Below are 21,417 nucleotides of genomic sequence, written 5' to 3' on the forward strand. Positions count from 1 at the left end.
TTCCAAATCTAAGCCTCAAATCAAACACAGCAAATTAAACCATGGCATATGCAACACATCATTTCAGTATTTATGTTTGCAGCCTCCAGGTCTGGTATCAGAAAGCCTTGGAGACGAGTGCAATAAATAGCCAGTTCACTGAGGAGCTGGCAAGATTTATTATGTTTATGATTCTGCACAAATAGTGTTGACAGAGTTCTTTTGATACAGAGATAGTTTGTGTGCTCACATCACCGAGGAGAGCTGCATTTGGGAGGGTTTGCCCCCAGCTGAGTCTGGATCTTTAGGTGCCTCTGACTCCTTGTGTGCTGTGTTTTAAACTCTGCCATCTGAAGGGATTTTATATAAATCACTTTACAGTGATTTTGTACTGCCCATCCGAGTTGGCAAAACCAGCCATCTTTGCCTGGTGTTATATCACTACAATTAAGTGATAATCACTGCTGGCATTCAGAATCCTAAATGTGCCCAGTGTGCTGCAGTAATTAAAACACAAGGAAAGCATCCCATGAAATTTCCAATCTGAGGCTTTGGTACAAGAGCCATGGAATCAATGGGAATTTTTTCCTTTATTTCAATGGGAGCTGGATCTTGCCCAAATCACACAAAGCAGCCTCCCACGCTGCAGAACAAATCCAGAGGCATATGGTTACTGTCAGGGGAACAGGTGGATGTTCATATGGTTTGTAAAGGAGCTGGAGACAGCTTCTTGCATTTTGATAAGAAGGTTATTCCAGGCAACTGGAATAGTGTAAAAACAGGGAGAAGTGCAGCACAGGCAGCAGCAGCAGCAGGCAGGGATAAGACTGGGATAGGAGGGAGAGGGGAAGCCTGGCACAAAGTTATGCAGAGCTTTGGAAATGAGGAGGGAAAGCTCTGCTAAATATGTGCAAGATTTGAGGGAAAACTGAGCATATTTGAGAGCTGTGTGGTGCTATTTTGCCAGGGATGGAGGTGTTTGTGGGGAATGGAGAGACCAGGATGGCCCACAGGTTGTCATGCAATAGATCAGAGATCTGCTAGATCTCAAAGAGATCTATCCAAAAACTATCACAAAATATTCTGTGTAGCGAACTCCAGTGCATAACTTCATAGTGGGAGCCATTGTATTTTTGCCATTTGCAAAATGAAGGCAGTAAAATACAATTTCAAAAATGAAGAGTCTTGTATGAGAGAATTTTGTGACTGGAACTCCTTGTTTATACATGCTCAGCAATTAAGCTTCTATGATGCTAAAATTGAAATGTTAATAATTTGGGAATGCTAAATCAGCACCATAGCAGTTCGTCTTCTAAGGGATGTGCTTGGGAAGATATCGAGAGACATAACCAAGCCTTGTTGCTATTGTTTTATTAACTCAGAAGAAGCTTGAAGAGTCCTCTGAAGTATTTATCTGATAAAATCACCAACCCCAAGGAATGATTTCTGTGTGAGCAAGGCTGTGTTCCTCCCAGAGAAGGTGCTAACCAGTCACTCTTGTTAAAAAACTCAAAGAGAAAACCCAGCAAAGAATCCTTTCACAGTGATGCTGAGATGGCTCGGAGGTCACTGTGAGGATCCTCTTCAGTGCTTCAAGAAAAGTTTGAGATGCTTGCCTTTGAAACTAAATTTTCATTTCGTTCTGAAACGTAAACCTTGGAGGGAAGTGTAAAAGCGGATCATCCACGGGACTTGTCACCGGCAGGGAATCCTTGTGATTCCTGTGTGCCCTGCACAGCGGGCAGGGTCCGTGTCACGGGGAATTGCCGAGCACCTGGGCTCCAGGAGCCCCTCCGCCGTCCCGAAATAACAACAATTACCTGTACAGGGCTTGCAGCGGCACACGGCACCGGGATCCGCGTTCGCAGCCCCATTCCTCATTCCCAGCCCCATTCCCCGTTCCCTGCCCCATTCCCTGCCCCATTCCCCATTCCCTGCCCCATTCCCAGCTCCATTCCCTGCCCCATTCCACATTCCCTGCCCCATTCCCTGCCCCGTTCCCCATTCCCATCCCCATTCCCTGTCCCGTTCCCAGCCCCATTCCCTGCCCCATTCCCAGCTCCATTCCCCATTCCCTGTCCCGTTCCCTGTCCCGTTCCCATCCCCATTCCCTGTCCCGTTCCCAGCCCCGTTCCCGGCTCCCGGCGCGGCTCCAGCGCCGCCTCCCGGCATCCCGCGGCATTCCCTGCCCGCTCACGGCAAACCTCGGGAAAAACGCAGGTGTTTGGGACTTTTTTAGGTCCAGCGAGCTCAGATCGCTCTGAGGAGGGGACAGGGGGCTGAGGACAATCCTTTCCCGGTGCCCACAGCCCAGGGCTGCCTCCCGGAGTCACCTCTGCCCCTCCACCAGCAATGACACCATCGGAAAGCGAGATCGGCATCTGGAGCATCCTGCACGATACACATAAATATAAAAATATTTACCCAGGAAGGGCATTTCAGTGATTGGAGAGGTTTGTGGGTTCCCACTGGAAGATGGCTGAGGACAAAGGCACAGTTCAGGAGTGGATCGGGGATCCTCTCACTGGGAGGAGAGAAGAGGGCTGACAGAGTATTCTCAACAGAAAAATCACATCTATATATTGAGAGATAGACAGATGATAGATAGATAGATAGATAGATAGATAGATAGATAGATAGATAGATAGATAGATAGATAGATATGTAAATAGAAATATGCTGTACCTGGAATGACAAGCAGCCTAAATTAGAGGACCTATGGACCAGACTGGTCCTGGTGCCCTGGGTGATGTCAATGCTCTGTTGGATGACAAGCTAAAAGAAATCCAGCACCCACATAAATTGTGATTAAATATGCATTTTTAAGTTAAAGCAGGGCCATTTATGGTGAGACTAGGTAGGTTTTTGGTTCTGTAATTGTTTCTGGCTATCCTCTGGCCATGCAGGAGCATTTCCATGGGACACAACTGGCACTTGCAGCTCCTGTCCTGTTTAAGAGCACAGGCACAACTTCCAATCCAATGTTGTGTGCAGTATAGAAATGTCACAGAACTCAGCTCGGCCTGACGAAGTGGAGTAGTTGGAAAATGCTCTTCTAAGGAAGGTAACAAACACACTTGGCTGGTGCGGGTTCCCTCCCTGGCACTCCGGGTGTTGCTTTGCCTGCAGAAAGCAGCGAGCCCGGGCTCACCCCGGTGCAGAGGCTGAGCAAAGGCCCGTGCCAGTGTCTGCACCGCCTGTGTCCATGGGGTTTTGCCTTCCAGGAGCAGGGCTGACCCTGCCCAGCTCCTTCACACTCAGCCACAGAGCGCTGGGCTCTGCACCCCACAACCCTCATCTCCTCGAGTGGCCTCAGCCCAGGCCACACAGAGCACGGTTTGGGGTGACTTTATATTGTAGGGTGACTTACAGAGACCTGCTGGTGCAAACAGCCCCAGCCTGATGCCGCTGAGGAGCTCAGTGAGCGCCTGTGCCAGGAATGCAGAACTTTATTTTTTCACAGTCTTTCCGAGAGCAGCGTGTGTGGGCTGAGGGGATGGAGGAGTCTGGATCCAGGCAGCGCCGCAGGGACCGGAGAGGTGCCTTGATTTGGTGTTTCTGAGCCCTGCACTCTCCATTTCTCACCTCTCCTCTTAACACCTCTTCCTGCCACCATGTTTTCCCCTAGAGCTCTTGGCTTTCGGGCTGGAAACGATGAACCGAGCATCCTCCCCTCGGCCCCGGCCCCTTTCGGAGTCGTTGTCCCCTGTCCGTGTCACCGGCTCTGAGGATGAGATTTTTCCATGCTGGGGATGCTGCGGTTCCGCTGCTCCGCCGCCAGAGAGCGGGCAGGGATTTCCAGCGCTGCCGGGACCATCCCGGTGCCCCCGGGACATCCCGGGACATCCCTATAGCTCCGGGACCCCCGGAATCCTCCCCGATACCGCCGGGACAGCTCGGAACCCCGTCCCCGGGACAGCCCGGTACCTCCTGGTACATCCCCATAGCATCGGGACCTCTCCGGCGCTGCCGGGATCGCTCCGGTACCGTTCTTTCCACAGCACACCTCATGCTCTTCTTTTTAAATTATCGCTTTTACCCAATATAAAATTCTCATCCGTTCCAGAGGACTTCACTCCTGTCCATGGGCAACAAATTCTTCTGGCTTCAATTATTAATTAATATATATAATTTTAAAACTATTTAAATTCGACTAAAATTATGGATCTTCAGCTCCTGAAGCCTCACTCTGTGAGCAGTGTGAAATGATTCCATTCCAGTCACATCTCCAGGAGGTAAGAACAGTTTGGCTCAATTCAATTTGTTAAGACAATCAGTAAAGCATACTTAGCCTAATGGGTGAAATGATTTTACCTCAGCAAAACAACTTCTGGTATTACCCAGTGAGTGGCAGAAACAGCAACTTATTCCCTCTTTCACCCTCAATGATTCCTCAGTGAAAAGTGGAATTCTGATGCCCCAAATTTTCTCTCTCTCTAATTTAGGTCTAGCTCTGGCAATCAGAATAAGCAATTTTGGTTTGGAACAGTTCAACAGAGATAAAAACTTATACTGTGGGGAAGAAATTTAGATCACAACAACAAAGGGTTTGAACCCTTCTTCCTGCTTGATTTGTGAAATAAAAGGTGTAAGGAGGAAGAGGAGTGGGAGCTATGTGGGGTTCTCACTCAGCCCTCTGGGGCTCACCAGCCACTCCACTGGGAACAACAAATAACAGCATCCCTTGACTGTGCTCCAAGAGTTTTGGACTGATTGCAGCAGGATTACACGTTGTCCCTGGGTTACAAACATCCCCACAGAAAAACAGGATTATGTGGTCCTCTCAGTTTAAACCGTGGGGAAGGACTGGCCCATAAGATGAAAGAGACTTTTATTCCTGGAAATCAGGATTTCCTGAGGCCAGGGCTTAGCAGAGCTCTTGCAGTGGCGCTGGTGTAAGCTGTCCCCAGCCTGCCCCCCTGGCACAGGGCTGTGCTGGGCCACATTCCACAGCCTGTTCCCAGCCACAATGGATATCCACGAGTCTTCCCTCGTGTGCAGGGCCGGGGCTTTGCACCAGATCCCAGCTGGTGCCACAGGTCCCACCTGGACAGGGATGTGGATGAGCTGAGTGAGGCTGTGTTTGTTGGCACCTGTATAGGAGCAAGGCTGATCCCTTCAGAGAAATTGAAGCCACACTTAAAAATTAATGATTTTTCTCTTCTCAGGTCGAGTGTAGTGCCTTGCTCATCTCCACACAAAGTGGGGAAACATCGTGTGATGGATAAATCACAAAAGCAGCACTGAACATCTTTTCCTGTTTCCTCTCTGTCCTGTAACATTGACCAAGTGTTTTAATCAATGCACACTCTCAGGGGATATAAATGAGCACAGCTCAGCTGCCTCCTGGGTCAGGCATTTATTTCCTGGGAATCTGGTGCTGGTCTTAGGTCCTTGTCTTTAGCATGGAGATACAATTACTTTTGGTGGAAGGATATTGAAATGTGCTGGTTTTGTTATTAATTTAAGATTATCCAATTATATGATATTATAAAATTTTCAGACTCTGTTTTAAAGGTTTTAATCTCAGATTTGTGTATTGCTTAGATACATTTAGATAAATATTGTAACAAAGCACTCATTTATTCTCTCAGAAGCACTTTCATAATGACTGTAGAGAGCTCTGTGCTGTGTGTAAATATTTTAAATTTTTTGTTAAAGACTTGATCATAACTAAAGTAGGGAATTTATTTTTCACTTGTAACTTAGATTCTTTTTATTGCAAGGTACCAATTAGACTCAGCATACCAAAAATAGCATGGGCAAAAACAGTTGGGCTACTTAAAAACTGCCACGACAGATTAGCAAAGTACACCTAGACACAAACCATGTGCAGACAAGAAAGGACCAGGACAAATCAAAACAGTTTTAGCAGGTAAGCAGCCACACAGCAGCTTGTGTCAGATATCAAAGAGGCACAGACTGTAAAACAGCATCCTGCAGCTGGCAGTGGGTAAAAAGTCTCCCAATAAAAGCTGGATCATCCCTCTTTGGTTTCACAAGCTGTCCTGGGCACTGATTGCAAAATTGAGTTGTAAGCATCAAAAGGAGACTGGAGTCATCCTAAAGCACATCTGTGAGTGTCCCTGGGCTCCAGGAGGCTGAGAGGGCTGGGCACAGGAGGGACTCCTGCTCTCCTGGGAAGTCTCTCTGTGCTTCCTACCCAGAGCTCATATACAAAAATTAAACCTATTGCTAATTGATTAACACATGAAGTGAAAAAAAACCCTATAAACCTCATTTTTGTTTATGTACACACACAGCAGTAATATAATAGGAGAAAAAAAGGTTTTTATTGTTTACATATTTATCTAGCTTTCAACTGTTTTAGCGTGTTTTCAGGATCCTTCCAATTTTAATTCCTGTTGTAGGTGAGCAGCAACATCAGGAGACAATTCCATGCAGGCAGGAAGAACATGCAGTGTATTTTCGAAGGAGATATCCCTTGTTTGGTGGTTTCCCAAGTGCAATGGAGGTCCTGACTTCTCATGTGCAGGTCTCTGTCTATGGAGGGCAAGGATTTTGTCACTCTGTGAAATTCAGTGGTGGTCACAGAATTATTTTTAAAGGTTACATTTTATTCCTCTGCCTCCCAATACCTGTGGGAATCTATTGGTGCCTGAGGTCAACATTTCAGTGTTTAGGAAAGGCACAGCAGGGAAAATGTCAGGTGGCTTTCAAGGTACTTGGAACAACTCTGCTGACCCCGGTGGAAAGACCAGGGCCAAAAGGTGGAAGGACCTGATGTACCTCAGGCTACTCTGACAGAGAATTGGATCACAGCCTGTATAAATTCAGGTCAGCACAGCTGGAAATTCTGCAAAAAGTTGAGCAGCTTGGGCAGATGTTGCTCCAGCTCCGAGACAGGAGCAGGTCCCCAGTGCCTGGGGAGGTCTGGGACAGCCAGGACCACTCAGCTTCCCAAGGAATATCCAAACCCAGCACCACCCTGGAGACAAGAAGAGCTCTTTAAATGCAATTAGGACTTGGGTTACAGGCTGGCTTTGCTGTGTAATTATCAGCATTACCTCAGCATTATCAGCCCAGGATTGCAGTGCTGATCCCAGGATAATCCTTCCCCGTGTGACAGCAAAGGCTGCTGCTCCTCCCGAGCTCAGCCATCCCCTCCCACCCCACCGGTGTCTGCAGTGGCTGCTCTTGGCTGAATTCTCTGCTTTGGTGTGAGGATGGGCAAAAGAGGAGCCTCTTAGTTCAGCCCCAAACCAGAGTAGAAGAATACTAGCAAAAATTAGCCAAAAATATTTGTCTTTCCTGCCAATCCCTCTCAGTGATTTCTTTCTTGTTCCTTCTTTTTTTTCCCTCCAAGTTTCACACAAAGCTCTGTCTTTAGGATTAGCTGTCTACAGGCAGCTCTTTGTATTCGGCTGAATTTAAGATTATGGCTGAGCCATAAAAGGGGAGAAAGGTGAAATTGGAGAGTTTCTGCAGCTGTAAATCCTGAAATAGTCAGGCCCATGACATTTTTGTAACTGGCAAATGCTGAGTGAGGCATATCTGGTCAACACTAGGGCCCAAAAGTGGTGGAGAAGAACCTGCTGTGAGTCTCAGATTTGGGTGGCACCAGAAGCATTTAAAGAGATCTCTCAGCTTTCTGAAATGCTGGTTTTATTTGCTGCTGTCTGTGGTGATTGCCAAGGGGTTTCACACTGGTTTCCAAACAGTCCTGAGCTGGTGATGGCTCTGGAGTACCCAGATGTGCTTTGACTGAGGTGTAAGGACGTGTATGATGAGCTAAATCTGTCTGAAAAGGTTAGATGGGCTGGGGCTATGCAAACCAGAATGATTCCAGTTCTAGTTCATCACTGGATTGGTATTAAATCAATCATTATTTACAGACACATGTGTAAGTCCCTGGGGTTTGATTAACAGATCTCCAGGTGAAGGGAATCTTGGGGATTATTACCCAGCCTCCTCCCTGGAATTTTTGTGCTGGAAATCATATTTATGCAAGTGAGTCTCATAGAGGCAATGAATTTTAACTCCAAAGTTCATGTCTTTAGTGTTCAGAGACAGGAAGGCAGCTTGAGATGTGGTTTCTCCCCATATCTAATGAGTGTTATTACGAGGAAATCTTCTACTGGATCAGATGCTTCCAATGAGTCTTTAAAAGGCTTTGGATGTATTTAGCAGGGTACCAGAGCTCACCACAAATGGGAAGAGGAAAAATTTTATGAAGTCTGAGGCTTTGTCACCATGGTGACATCTATTTGAGTTTGGAAGTTGCATTAGTTTGAGCTCACAGATTTTTCTTTTCCTGTCATTAAAGGCACGCCTCTTATCCTCTCTCAATTCCCTCCTCCTTCTCTTCTTACCCCACAATGACTACATTTTAAAACTAAATTTCCTTTCAGGGAAAAAAATACACAGGATAAATTACCTCCATCCATTACTGCCTCCAGCAAACTGCAGCTGCTGAGGTCCATTTCCAAGTGGACTTCATGTATAAAATGAGAGAAAAAACCTCTCTTTTCTGTGCCATGCAGTTGAACAGCTATGATCAGATATGTCCCAGTGTGAGAGGCCTTTAATGGTCACAGGGCTGACCACATTCACCCCTCCAGTCACTCCCAGGATTAGGTGGAGCTCGCAGCAGAGATGGATTCGACCCAGGAAAGAACATCAGTGGTCTTTTGGGTTTGCTTTGCAGAGCACGCAAAGAAACTCTTCAAAGGTTTGTGGCACAACATAACCTTGACTTCAACCCCGGTTTTAATGGCTACTTGGAAGATGACAACGACCACACTCTTTGAGAATCTGTCATGGGGTGAGAAGCCTCAAAACCACAGGGCCAAATCTCAGCAGAGATGAAGTCTCTGCAGCCCACACAACTGCAGTGGCAGCTGTCAGGAGGATGCCAGAGCAAGCCCTGCCCCTGGCTGACAACTGCAGGGCAGAGAGGCTGAGCACAGCTCAAAGGAGAAATGTTTCTTTGATGGATATCCAGAATGGGTGACTGCTTCCTCTCAGGACGAGCACGCTGTGCCTGGGGGATGCTGCTCAGCTCCCACAGCAGCCCTGCAGTCAGCACGGATGGATGGCGTGGCAGGAGCCCTGGTCCATGGGCAGTGGCACTCAGAGCACTTGGGATTGATGAATTTGGGTGTTTGTTTGACTTGTCAGAGGGAGGAGCCGAGCTGTTGTTGATGGCTGGAGGAGGACTGGGCTTATTCATTTGTTAATGGTTTTCTGGCCACTGGGAATCTTGGTCGTAACCAGCAGGAATTCTGTCTAGCACTTGTTTTTAGCAGGAGTTTTCTCCCCTGCACTGACCAGCATCACACATCATCCTTCCCTGCCTCCATCTGTTCTTACAGTCCAGTTCACTCTCAGCAACACGTATTTTATTAAATTTGGCTGTAGGAATGTCACCAATTATGAAGGGGAAAGCAAGAGTGAAGGTTAGGGGGGAAAGGTGAAGGTTAAATTCAGACATTCATGAGTTTATGGGGCAGTTTGTCCTCAAATCAAAGCCAGGCATTCATGTCGAGCTATGTAAACAGGAATAAACACTCATGTGAAAGTCACTTAGGAAGCAAAAACCCGTAAGAAGGTTTCCTGCAGAATATGTGCTTTCTTCTCTCTCCCTTCCCCTCCTCTTGGCCCCATGGAAGGAGATTGCTCAGAGTGTGTTTCCAGCCTGGACAATGTGATGCATCCAAAGATAAAGACAAAACCATCCCTGCCACAGACACATTTCAGCTCTGAAGGCTCAGCCACAGCTGCCAGCACAACCCCAAAAAACAGCACAGGATTCCAGAGCCCCGGGGCTAGGACACATCTCAGTCCTTCTGGAGGTGCCCAGTGAGGTTTTTCCTCAATACCACACTCTGTAAAGGTTCAGCCCAAAGTAAAGTTTCGGGAAGAAATGAGGAAACTGGTGAGAACATTTTTTTAGAAAAGAAAATTAACCTCAGATCTTCAGCTACCTTTTATTTACCAAACAGAAGAAGTTTCTCTGCGTGATACATTTCTTAAATTATAGGTTTCCCATTTCCTGGCATCCTAATAAAGTCTAGATGAATGATGAGAGAGTCTGCTGGGAGAATGAGTAAACATCTCCTACTGTCTGGAATGCAAGACGACTACTGTCTTATCCTTTGTTACAGGTTGTTAAGATAAAATTACCCTATATATCAACAGCACTGTCAATGAAATTAGAAAGGGCATTCTACCTCCACACTGCCCCCGAGGGCTGGAGGAGGGAGGAGGGAAGGCAGTTGTTTTTCTGTTTATTTTGGCTTTTCTTTTGCCGTGAAAGAAAGGAGGAGAAGGGATTTGTTTTGGGTTGGGGGGGAGAAGCTTTGTTTTGTTTCCTTTTAATGCAAATGAAAAAGAGGAGAAAAGCCAAGGAGGATGTGCGAGGCAGGTTGGGGTATTTCATTTCACCGCCTGTGCAAGCAGTAAAGGGAAAAAATTATGGTTGGATGAGAAATCCCCCCAGGATAAGCTGAACTGCAGTGGCAGCAAAGGAGACCCTGAAGCTGCAGGTGTTGGCTCCAAGCAGGGCACAGTCCCTGAGCCAAGGACACCCCAGGGCTCCTGTGCCCCATCAAATGTGTGCTCTGAGCAAAGGCTGCTCATCTGCTGCTGCAAAATCTGTCAGCTGCAGTTTGGGGAGCTCGTGTACATCCCTAGAGTCCACTAACCTGTCTCTGGGGTGCCTTCTATCAAATCTTGTTGCTGTTGCAGTTTCCTTGGTCTTTAGAGAGGAGATCTACTTCTGGATTTTCTGGAAATGTGAGTCTCATGAGTGTGCATTTGGTTGCCAAAATACTGGAAAACACTGTGTATGATCTCCCTGTACTCAGGGAAATCCAGTGTTGACCTGTTTTCCTTGCAATTAGGCTGTATCACCAAAGTAATTACCTGGTTTAGATTTGTTACAGTAATTGTGTCTTCAGCTGTCACTGCTCTTGAACCCTAGAGCATGAGAGGGGGATCCAAAACTTAAATCCCATTGCCTCTTTTCCACAAAATAATTGATTCTCTGTTTCAGACACCCCTCCCAGATGATCCCTGAGGTGCAGGACGTGCTGGGCTGTGATGGAGCTCAAGGGTTTCTTGTAGAGGAACAGGGCTCCAGTGCAAGGCAAAGCCTCATCACTTCCATGTCCTCTCTTATATCCATGTCAGCTTCTCTTACAATCTCATTCCTTTGTCTTTTCATTCTGTTTCTCCTGAGCACTTTGGACTGCTTCTTTTTTCTTAATTTTTAAACAAAGCTGTTTATTCATTTTTGAAACTCAAGAATTTCACACATATTTTCATTTTGAAATCAGAAGAAAAATTTAACTGAAAACAATACTGGAGAAAAGCTGGGCATAAAATGCTGAACTTGGGTGAGAAATGCTCTTGGATTCATGGAGCATTCCTGAGTTCCCCCATCCCATCTTGTAGCATGTCAGAAACTCTACATGTCACTCTCCTGCACTTACGTGTGTGTGTACACACACATACACAGGAGAATTTTCTCTGACAAGCTGTAGGGCTTTGCTACAGATTTTCCATCCCTTACCATGTCAAGAAGAAAATATCTTAATGCTCTATTCACAAAACACTTTTGGCCTGTTTCCATCTGAACGTTATGCTTGTTTGCATAGGCAATTCAGAGGGGAGTTCATAAAACCTTGTTTTGCCTGAATTGGTGAATGTCTGCCCACTGCACGGTCTTAAAATGAAATTATGTTGGAAAAGGGGCTGTTTTGGGATGCATAGGTTTTGCACATATCCTTTAAATAACTCAGATGTGTTTTCTAAGGAGGATGTTTTTCCTGTGCACTGAAGGCCACGTTTGTACCACCTACGAATTCAAACAGCACTGAGTAAACAGCTGAGGGTTTTGCCAACTCAGTGTTTCCAGCACTTGGATCTTCCCATTGGAGACATCCCTCAGCAAAGAACAACCTCTTGCTTTAATTCTTGCTGCTTATTTCCAGCACAAAATCCTTCTCCTGCCTCCGTTCCCAGCCTAAATCTGTGATAATGGGAACAAAGCCTCTTCTCTGCCCAGCCCTGCCAGGAGCAGCCAGCCCAAAACGGATGTTTGTCTGTATTAATCAAACACACAAAATGTGCAACCTGAACTGTGGGCAGAAATGAGTGGAAAAAGTGCAACCTGACCGCAAAAGTATTATTTTATAAATAAGGTCCTTTAGTAGTAGTTAATTGGATACACATTTTGCTGGATTCATGGAACATTAAAAACTATCATATCCGAATTGACTGACTGAGTTCATGTTACATCCCCAAATTGCCAGTGACCATTCTGCCTCGCAACATCAGACCTTGGGTTCAGCAATCTTGCTCGAGGGCATTTTTAAAGTACATGGCGCTTTTTTTTCCCCCCCTAATAGAGATTGATTTAGTGTATGTTTAATGGCCCCATAAATCACTCAACATGCCCAACTCGCATACAAATTCTGCCAAAAAAAAAAGTTTTCAAGGAAGCAGATGCCTTGTTCGTGGAACCAATTTGCCTTGCTCTCTGCGTGTGCAGAACCCACCATTTCAAGAACCTCCTTATAAAAATGTTCTGCTCTCCCAAGCCTGCACTTTGGTCATTTTCTCTGGGGCTGCTTTCTTACCATGCCAAGTCAAACTCGGGCCATTCCCCCGCTGTGCCCGTTCTGTTCGAGTGCCTTTTAGATCGGCAGTAAATAAATTCATTGTGCATTTCAACAAGGAGAAGGAGCTGGAGCTGGAGCTGCATTGTGCCTGCCCTTGTGAAGATCTATTGTGTGCAAAGTAGCGCGCTATCGGATGGCGTGGGTCATTTTTCATTACCCCACTGAGGATGCAGCTCAAAGCAGAGGATTATAGAAACTCATTTCCTTTGGTTAGGGGGGGGAACAAAAAAAAAAAAAAAAGGAGTTAACATTCAATAAACTGGAGGGCTATGACGCAATGTGGCCCTCAGAACCTTCCGAGCAGAGCTGTTAATAGCTTCCTTTCCCAGGACGCGGGGCTGCCCCGCTCACTTATCGACTTTGATGCATTAGTAAAAGAAAATATCAACCCCTCATAACTCTCAGAAATGATACAATACATCACTTAAAAGTAAGCTAGGATCAACACATTGTTAACTGTTTGATCTCTCGAGTCAAAATTAATGATAGGTGTTTTGCACACAAAAAAATGAATGTTAAAAGCCTATTTAAGCTAACTAAAGACATCCCTACAACATCAGGGTTGAATTGGAGGTGATTTCCTGCAATGCAGCTGTTATAAGTTTATCAGTCTGCGGGTGGCAGTAACCAGTAATCATAACCAGATTGCAGAGGGGTGGGATGGAACTTATCTTTAAATAGAAGATCTATCTAACTAACTAACTACAGAAAGCTGGTTGGGAACTAAGTCCACGGTATTATTCACTAGAACACCCAAGGGTCTGGGAGAAGCCAGTTTTCTGTATATTTTAAAGAAATGAAATGATTCTGAAGGTTTAACTGCTAGGCAGGGAGAAACCAAGGTTCATAATGATTAACTGCAGACCTCCTGTGCTCTTGTACTCGCAGCATTTACACAATGATGATAGCTAATAAGAAATGGCATTAAGACATGACTTCAACTTTCTCCACTGAGATGTTGCCATAGGCTGTTGATGAACTTTTAGCTCATTCTCTTGTGACATGGAAAGGAAAGATCTGAAATGCAGCATATACTTCAAGCAGAAAAGCGATTGAAAAAATTCCAAGAAATCTCTGTGAAGAGCCAAAGAGAAGTGTTGCACTGTGAGACAATGCCTCTGGACAATTACAGCCTGTTAGTTTTAATGCAGCTCCAATTGCTTCCGTCTGCAGCTAATCTGACCACTGGAAACAGGCACTTTTGCAATGCCCTTTAATTTTTCTGATTTGTGTGTGGGCGGTATCTGTTGGTATTAATATGACTCTTTTCCGGATTGAATTAGGGAAAACAAGATGAGCTTTCAAAGGAGCCTCGACTTTCTTTGAGAAACGTGACCTGCAGAGCAGGGACTCCACGTGGATGGGTGAGGTCTGTCCCCAGTGCCTGGTGTGCAAACACAGACAGGAGGGACAGGGAAGCCCCTTGGATCCCCAGGTGTCCCAGCAGAACCTACAACCTCTTTAGCCACCCTTGCTCCTCATTTTGCCAGATACTCCAACTACTCCAGCCCCATCTTCAGAGCTGTGCCCTCAGCCAGCAGGGATCCCCACAATTCCCAGCTCTCTGAGCCATGCAGATCCTCTATTTTCTGTGGATGAAGGGATGCCTTAAACAGAGAGCCAAAATCTTCTTCCATCCCTAAAGTCAGCCAAATACACATTTTGGTTTTATACTGACCCCAGCTTGCAAGAGGTGCTGTGCCTTTCCCAATCCCCTTGTAGGGATTGTCTTGTGCCTAGACTTAAACCTGGCTTATGGAAACCACAGCTCTAGAGAAGTTCAAATTTGCTTTTTTTATGAGGAACAGGCTGAAAAATGGCAAACATAAACTTCTAATAAAAATGAATGTATTTTTAAAAATTCTTCACACAGCTTTCCTTCAAAATCTGCTGCAAGTTTAAACCTAAAATAATTCTTCCCCACGTCTGACATCTGTACATTATTTATACAACACCTCTTTTCATAGAGGTTTTTTAATTATTATTCCAGAGGTGGTTTTCAGCGGAAAAAAAGGAAATTATTGATAAAACTGTAAATCTGAAATACATTTCAATTAAGACCCTTAGTCATTTCCAGTTTTTTGTTTTCCAAGCCTTACTCAACAAAACCTCTTAATTATTTCTCCATGGCAATGGGATCAACTCACTCTGCTCCTCTCCCTGCAGGGCCTGTGAAACCCTCAGCTGGCAGATCTGCCAGGCTAAGAGATGTGACACATCACAAATATCTGGAGAGGATGAATTTTCCATTGAACACAGTACCAGAGAGGCTCCTGCATTGCCTGCATGAGGACAGGTGGGGTGGGGACCAAACACACCCCAAATTTTTGACTTGCTGTGTGATTTCCCAGTTACAGCTTTGGAAGTGACCCATTCCAGGCAGGACCTGTGGCCACTCTGTGCTTGCCCTCATTCCTGTCTGCTCACTGTGGTCACTCCAGACTCCTCACCACAACCTCTACCCCCTGCATGCAGTGTTTTATGTCCTTTACAGCCCATCCCATCATAGCCATTCCTTCCAAAATTCTGCAAAACTCAGATTTTACAGATGGGGAAAATGTGGCACTGATGGGTGAGGTCTCCTGCACAGAGTTATGCAGTGGATGATGTGAAACAGAAATCAAGACTCCACGTCCAGAATATCATGCTGAGTTATATCTTGTTAAAGGACAGACATGAATGGAAATTATCAATATTCAGTATAGGCACTTTGCTGAAATTCTCTGGTGTGTAAATCACTCCAGTTACAGTAAGGGCTGTGTAAAGACCTTGTGTGGTTTGCTGCAATCCTTAGACTCACAAACCCTCTGTTAGAGCACAGCCCTGTGCAGGTGTGGGAGGTGCTGCCCATCCATCTGAGCTGGGGGAAGATCTCTGCAGAGAATGGGGGAATTGGTAAACAACCAGTGAAGTGGCTGGGGCACTGTCACTCAATCCCTGCTGCATTGCTGAGGGCTGGATTCCTAAATGTGGGACCCAGATGCAGAAAGAACAAAGGCCACATGAAAGTGGTGCTGATCAGCCCAGCTGTGGCTCTGAGGAAGATGCAGAAGTGCCTGGGAGGCTGACACAGGGCTGGGGACAGATAGCACAGCCTGAAATCGCTTTGGCAAGGCACATGTGAGGGGGAAAAGGTTCCCGTGCCTCCACCAAACCTCCTTGTGTGCAGCCTTGGGCATCTGAGACATGCCTGTACACCCACACACGTGGGCAGGGCTCCCAACCCCTCTGCAGATGTGGGGCCCCCCAGCCTTCGAGACCAGCTTGGGACAGAACTGTGCTGGGAGCAAGCCTTGCTAAAATAAGCCATGACACGTGAAAAATCTACCTTTGTTACACCAGGCTTCCCAGGGAAGCCGTGACTTCACTAGGAACGTGTAAAACAGCCCAAATCTCGCTTGGACATCCTGATTGTCTGGGGCAGCCTGGCTGTGGGAGCCCAGGGAGAGGGAGATCAGACAGAGGCAGGTTCTTCCTAGTCCCCACAGAGATGTAGGGTAGAAAGTCCCCTTGCAGAGGGGCCAGGTGCATGGGTGGCCAGCAGAGGACTCTGAGAGGCTGTGTGAGAACAATCCGTGGGGTGAAGGTGATTACCAGCATGGGTGATTGCTTAATTAGTGAGGTCTTTGGGGTTGGAGCCTGGGAGAAGGGCAGAGAGAGGCTTCTCCACTCTTAACCCTTATCACATGGGGGAGAGACAACAGTGCCTCCTAACTGAAAAAACTGATGGGTAAATTATCACCAAATGAGGTGAAAATCAGAAGTTCCCAGAAAGAATTGAGTTGTAGGGTTTTGAACCAGATATTGAGTTGGGAGCTTGGTTCTGGGGCTTGGTTAGAGAGGTCAGAGCTTGTCCAAAGGAGGGGAAAGGTCTCTGGTATTTTGGTGACTTCAGAAAGGTGTGACTCCTCTTTTCCCTAGAAGGACAAAATGCTGGAGCTACCTTGATGCCACAGCCTACTTCTCTTGAGAAGAGTGCATGCAGGAAATGGAAAAGGTGACCTCTGATACTGGAGAGGTAAGATTTCTATTTTGTACTCCTAAATAAAATGATGCAGTAGCTTGCAGTGACTGAGAAACAGGTGCTTGGATTGATCACTGAACAGACTGCAGCTTGAAATAGTGTGTGAATCCTGGTAGAGGAGATTCTGTGTAGTGTTATTACAGTGCTGTTATTTCAATTATTATTCCAATGATTTATTTGCTCTGGTTTTGCCTTCCTTTTGGTCTGGATGAGGGCTGAGGCTGGATGTGACAGAAGCAATTTAGGCCGTGGCCTCACTTGTTGTAGATGGCAAAATTTGTCTGCTGGCTCTTTGTGTTGTGCCTTGTTCTGCCTCCCACCCTGCTCCACTCACTGACAGGGGTGAGTACAGCACAGAGCTGGGGGCAGTCCCTGCAAGTTCTTCACACTTTGCAGACAAAATTATCTTGAAATTGTGAATTTTGCTGCTGTGGCTTGATCTGTAGGGAAGAGTGGCTGTCACTCTATCTGTGTAGGGGACCAAAAGCATTGCTTGGAACCAGGGATGCAGAAACAAAGGATGAGGAGGTGCTCAGCCTTTGAAAGCTGGATTGCTCTCGTTCTCAGGACAGCAGAGCTCAGCCTGCAGCTCTGGCTGGAGGGATCCCGGTGCTCTGCACCCCAGCCCTTGGGGTGACTCCAGCCCGGAGCAGGCTGGTTCCAGCTCTGAGTAATGCTGGCTTATTGGAACAAGCTCTCCTTTGATCTGGCAGACAGAAGCCCACAACAGCTGCTCTGCAGTGGATAAGGACAGACACTCCCAGGCTGATGGTGTTTGGAGATTAGTGCCCAGGATGTTGTGCAACAGGCCAGGTCTCCACCTGCAGCTGGGACAGAGTGTCAGGGAAGGGCCCTGTCTGCTGAGTACAGGGCTCAGGTGTGATGTACATGGGTGAGCTTCTGCTTTGTCCTCCTCTTCTGTCCACCCACAACTCCTTCCTTGTGCAGAGGCTGGGGAGAAAAGCTGTTCTTGCCAGTAAAATGTATGAGCTGAATCTGGAAGTTGCTGTAAAGATTTTTGTGGGTTGGTTGTTTTTTCCCCCCATCTCTAGTGGAAATTGCTTGGTTACAAACCCCTCTCTCACAGGTTTTTAGTAAGAACTTCCTAGCATTTATTATTCCAAATAGACTCACAAAAATGCTTTTTAATGCATTCCTTGACTTTAATGTTGATTTAATCTTGCAAGAGAGGCTGATGTGGCTTGTGCAGCCCTTTGGCCTTTGTGTGTCACACCTTTCTTGACACTTGGGGACATTGTGAGCTGACAGCTCAGTGCCCTATCAGCGATGCCAGCTCTCTGCCCTTGGATCTGGGGGCTGCCACAAGAGTGGGTGAGACTGGAAATAACCTTTGCCTGCAGTCAAAGGTACTCAGGAGTGATGGTGGACATGACTTCACTGTGCCCACTGCTCAGCATGAGTAACCAGTTCCACGCATTTCCATGCCAACCATTAATTTCCAGATGCAATGACTAGCACGGTATTTTCCATTTCCAGATTGTGTTTGTACTGGCATGATTTAAAATACTTTGTAATTACAGTGGTTCCTATAGTCAAACTGCTAGAGCAATGCAGGGTGCTTAGAAGTTCTTCTTTAACCAGCAATTTTGGTAATGACAGTAATTCACATAATCTATCTTTGTGGCCTTGTGGCTTTCAGAAGTATAGGCCTTTTTTTTTAAATTCTCCAGCGATGTAGCCCTATGTCTATATATAGCTCAGTAGATATCTGGTATTCTAGATGTGTGAAAGCAAACTCCACTGAGGAATTCCAGGCCCATGGCCACAAACTTTCTGATGTTGCTGCTGCTGTTAATGCAATTGAGTAAATGGCAGAAGGAAATGGAGTGGGGAGGGGGGTATGGCAGTTTCCTCTCAAAGATGAAGAGGCCTCAACAAATACAACTTCAGGCAGCAGTGGAGCTTCATTTTGGCTGACAACCCACAGCACAATAAGCACTTTTGGCAGCCAAATGTGACAACATCCTATTGAACAGGGAAAATCCTTTAGTTTGGGGAAGATGGCTGAATCCCAAAGCTGCTCACATTCACTGGTTTAGAGTAACAGAGACGCTTCTAAATGACTTGAGGGAGAAACTGCTCAGACAGATCAGAGGCAGACATCTCCTTCCATGTGCAATTAGATGTGCTGCCTCCTTTGAGAAGGGGCCAAAGCAAATGGGAAGCAGCAATTAAGGTAGACACCAGCAATGAGGACCTAAAATACAGGGCAGAGTGTTTATCAGCTGTCCCTGCACAGAATAGGTCTTTAATTTGACTGAGGGGGGAAGAGCTGTAGCTCAATATTTTTGTGAATTGATTAAATGTTATTTTTCCCAGAAGATCTCATATGTGCTGGGTGGGAGGGACAGATGTTGATTAAATGTAAACTTCTCTGCAAACGTGTGTGTGACCTCTGGCATGTTTTTCATTTACACTCCCTTCAGAGGCAGGGAATTGAGCTGGGGAGGGTTTGCCATGCCTCTGTCCAATTAACCTGTGTATTTTCAACCAGAGGCTGACAAAACTGGGGGATCCTGAGCCTAGAACAAGCCCTTGAGGTCACTGTTCTCATACTGGCAATAAACCACCCCAAATAATTTGGTTTTTAAGCTGTAGGAGCAGTAAAAGCAGTCTCTGATTTGCCAGGGTCTGACCTAGAAGGTGACAATCCTTGTGAACTGTCCCACCTCTCCATTTGCTGAGAGCATTTCAGGAGGAGGCAGGTGAATCACAGACTTGGTGTATCCCTTTCTCCTGCCTCTGTTGATAAAGGGAACGAGGAGACACCAGGGTATATCTGACACGTGGTCTGGAAATGAAGCAAAAGCCACTCCAGTATCCTGCAGTGCCAACAGAGATGTTTTTCTTTTCATTTTCTGAGAGGTGCTGCAGCAGAAAACCAGATCTGCTTCCTCAAAGACTGTCACTCCCATCTGGAGAACATAATATTTGACCCGTGGGCTTAATTTGCTGTCAATCTCCCACAGCTCCCAGGAAGGAGCCTCCATCTCTTTTTAACTTGAGGCTGTTGCCTCTTGCCCAAAAAACAGGTTTCTCAAGGCTTGTTCTGGAGCCAGATGAGAAACATGAAATGAATGAATGCAAAATACAAGCATCTTCCTTTTTAACTGTCATCAATAAAAACTCTTTGAAGAGGGAATGCTTAGCAAGTGTTAATTAATAGGACTGTCATTGTGACTCCACATTGCCACTGCAAAGTGAGTCACTGGGACACACTTCTCTTTTTGGCTGTGATTTTTCTTTATTGAGCATCTTGTTCTCAGCTGCTACTAGAAGCAGGAAATCTCTCAAAGCTGTGAAGAGCTGATCCAGTTTGTGCCTTGAGTTGGTTGTGCTTTTCCACCTACTCCCACGAAGAATTGCCTCCAGCAGGTCTCAGAGGGGGCTGCTGTCATTCCTGGCCAAGGGAGAAATTTCAGGGCTTTGGGACCCCCTGTCTCTATCAAGTGTGGTCTAAGCACGTCCCCACTAATGTAGACTGTGAGGAGCTTTGTTTTTTCCTGCAAGCCAAAAATACCAACTTTTTTTTTTAAATATCTGGAAATAAACAGTTACATGATCCACTGAAATTCATAACAAAGGACAAATTGAATCCTTCATGCTGTGTAACAGCCATAAATAAAGGCTTTATGGCTGAGAAGTTGTAGGCAAAACTCCAGCAAAATCAGATTTATTCCCTTCTCACCCCCTGCACTATAAGTCTCTGGAAATGGGGGTTCCAAGGGCTCTTCTGACACAACATTAACTGCAGCTTCTTAAACCACACTCCCTGCCAGTATTTACAGTTCACATTCTGTGCATGGTATGTGTGGATAGAACTGCACCAGCTTTTACAGTTGATTTCTCAGTAGTCATGTGAAACCAAAACAACTGATGGGCTGAACTTGGAATCACTCGTGCATTTTTCTGATTTAGAATGAAAAAAGCCTGCCTTGGTGTTTGGGGAAAAGGATCTCCTGATTTAAGTTGCTCCAAGTTGATGGTGGCTCAACCTCTGTGAGTGTCGTGTTCCTCCTCCCCAAAACCACTCAAAGAGTTTCCAGGGAACCCTGCAAGATGGATTTCAGAACTTGGTTGTACAATTGCAAAGGCAGTAGCTGCATTCTTTCTTCTCACAAAGGCCTGGCACTACCTCTGCTCGCTCTCCTCTACAATTTAGCCCTGAAGTGTCATGAAATACATCTTTAGAGTAATTAACCAACTCCTAAAACTGCAGTTCAGCCAGGTCATTCCTTGTTAAGGAAGAACAACTCGTTTCAGTGGATTTAAGAGCTGGTTTCTCACTTCAGGAGCCAAATATAGGTCAGCAGTGGCAGTAGATCACTGTGAGAAATGTTAAACAAATTGGGAGCAAAACTCCTCACATGTCAGTTTTGGATCAGCTGGTATGTTGGTTTGTTCTCCCTTCTTGTGTGCTTATTGTGTAGCCTAAGATAGAAGCTAAAATGAATAATTTATTCTCATTAAGCAACTGCCCAAATCTCTCTCTTGAAAGAATCTGAGTCGTGCTGCTGCCTGAGGCAGAGAGATGTAGAGCCACTGACTGCTCTGCTCTTGTCTACAGCTTGTTTTAAACATTGAACAAAATGGCTTAAATGGTTGGGACCTGAGAAATGATATCTTTGAGCTCTGACCCTTCATAACTGAATCCAGACACTCAATGTCTCTGCTTCCACATATTTTATATGAAGCACCTGACACAGCAGCAACAAATAGCATGGGAATAAATCCAGCAGTTCTCCT

This window comes from Sturnus vulgaris, chromosome 17, assembly GCF_052056855.1.
Source record: "Sturnus vulgaris isolate bStuVul1 chromosome 17, bStuVul1.hap1, whole genome shotgun sequence".
Taxonomy (NCBI): domain Eukaryota; kingdom Metazoa; phylum Chordata; class Aves; order Passeriformes; family Sturnidae; genus Sturnus; species Sturnus vulgaris.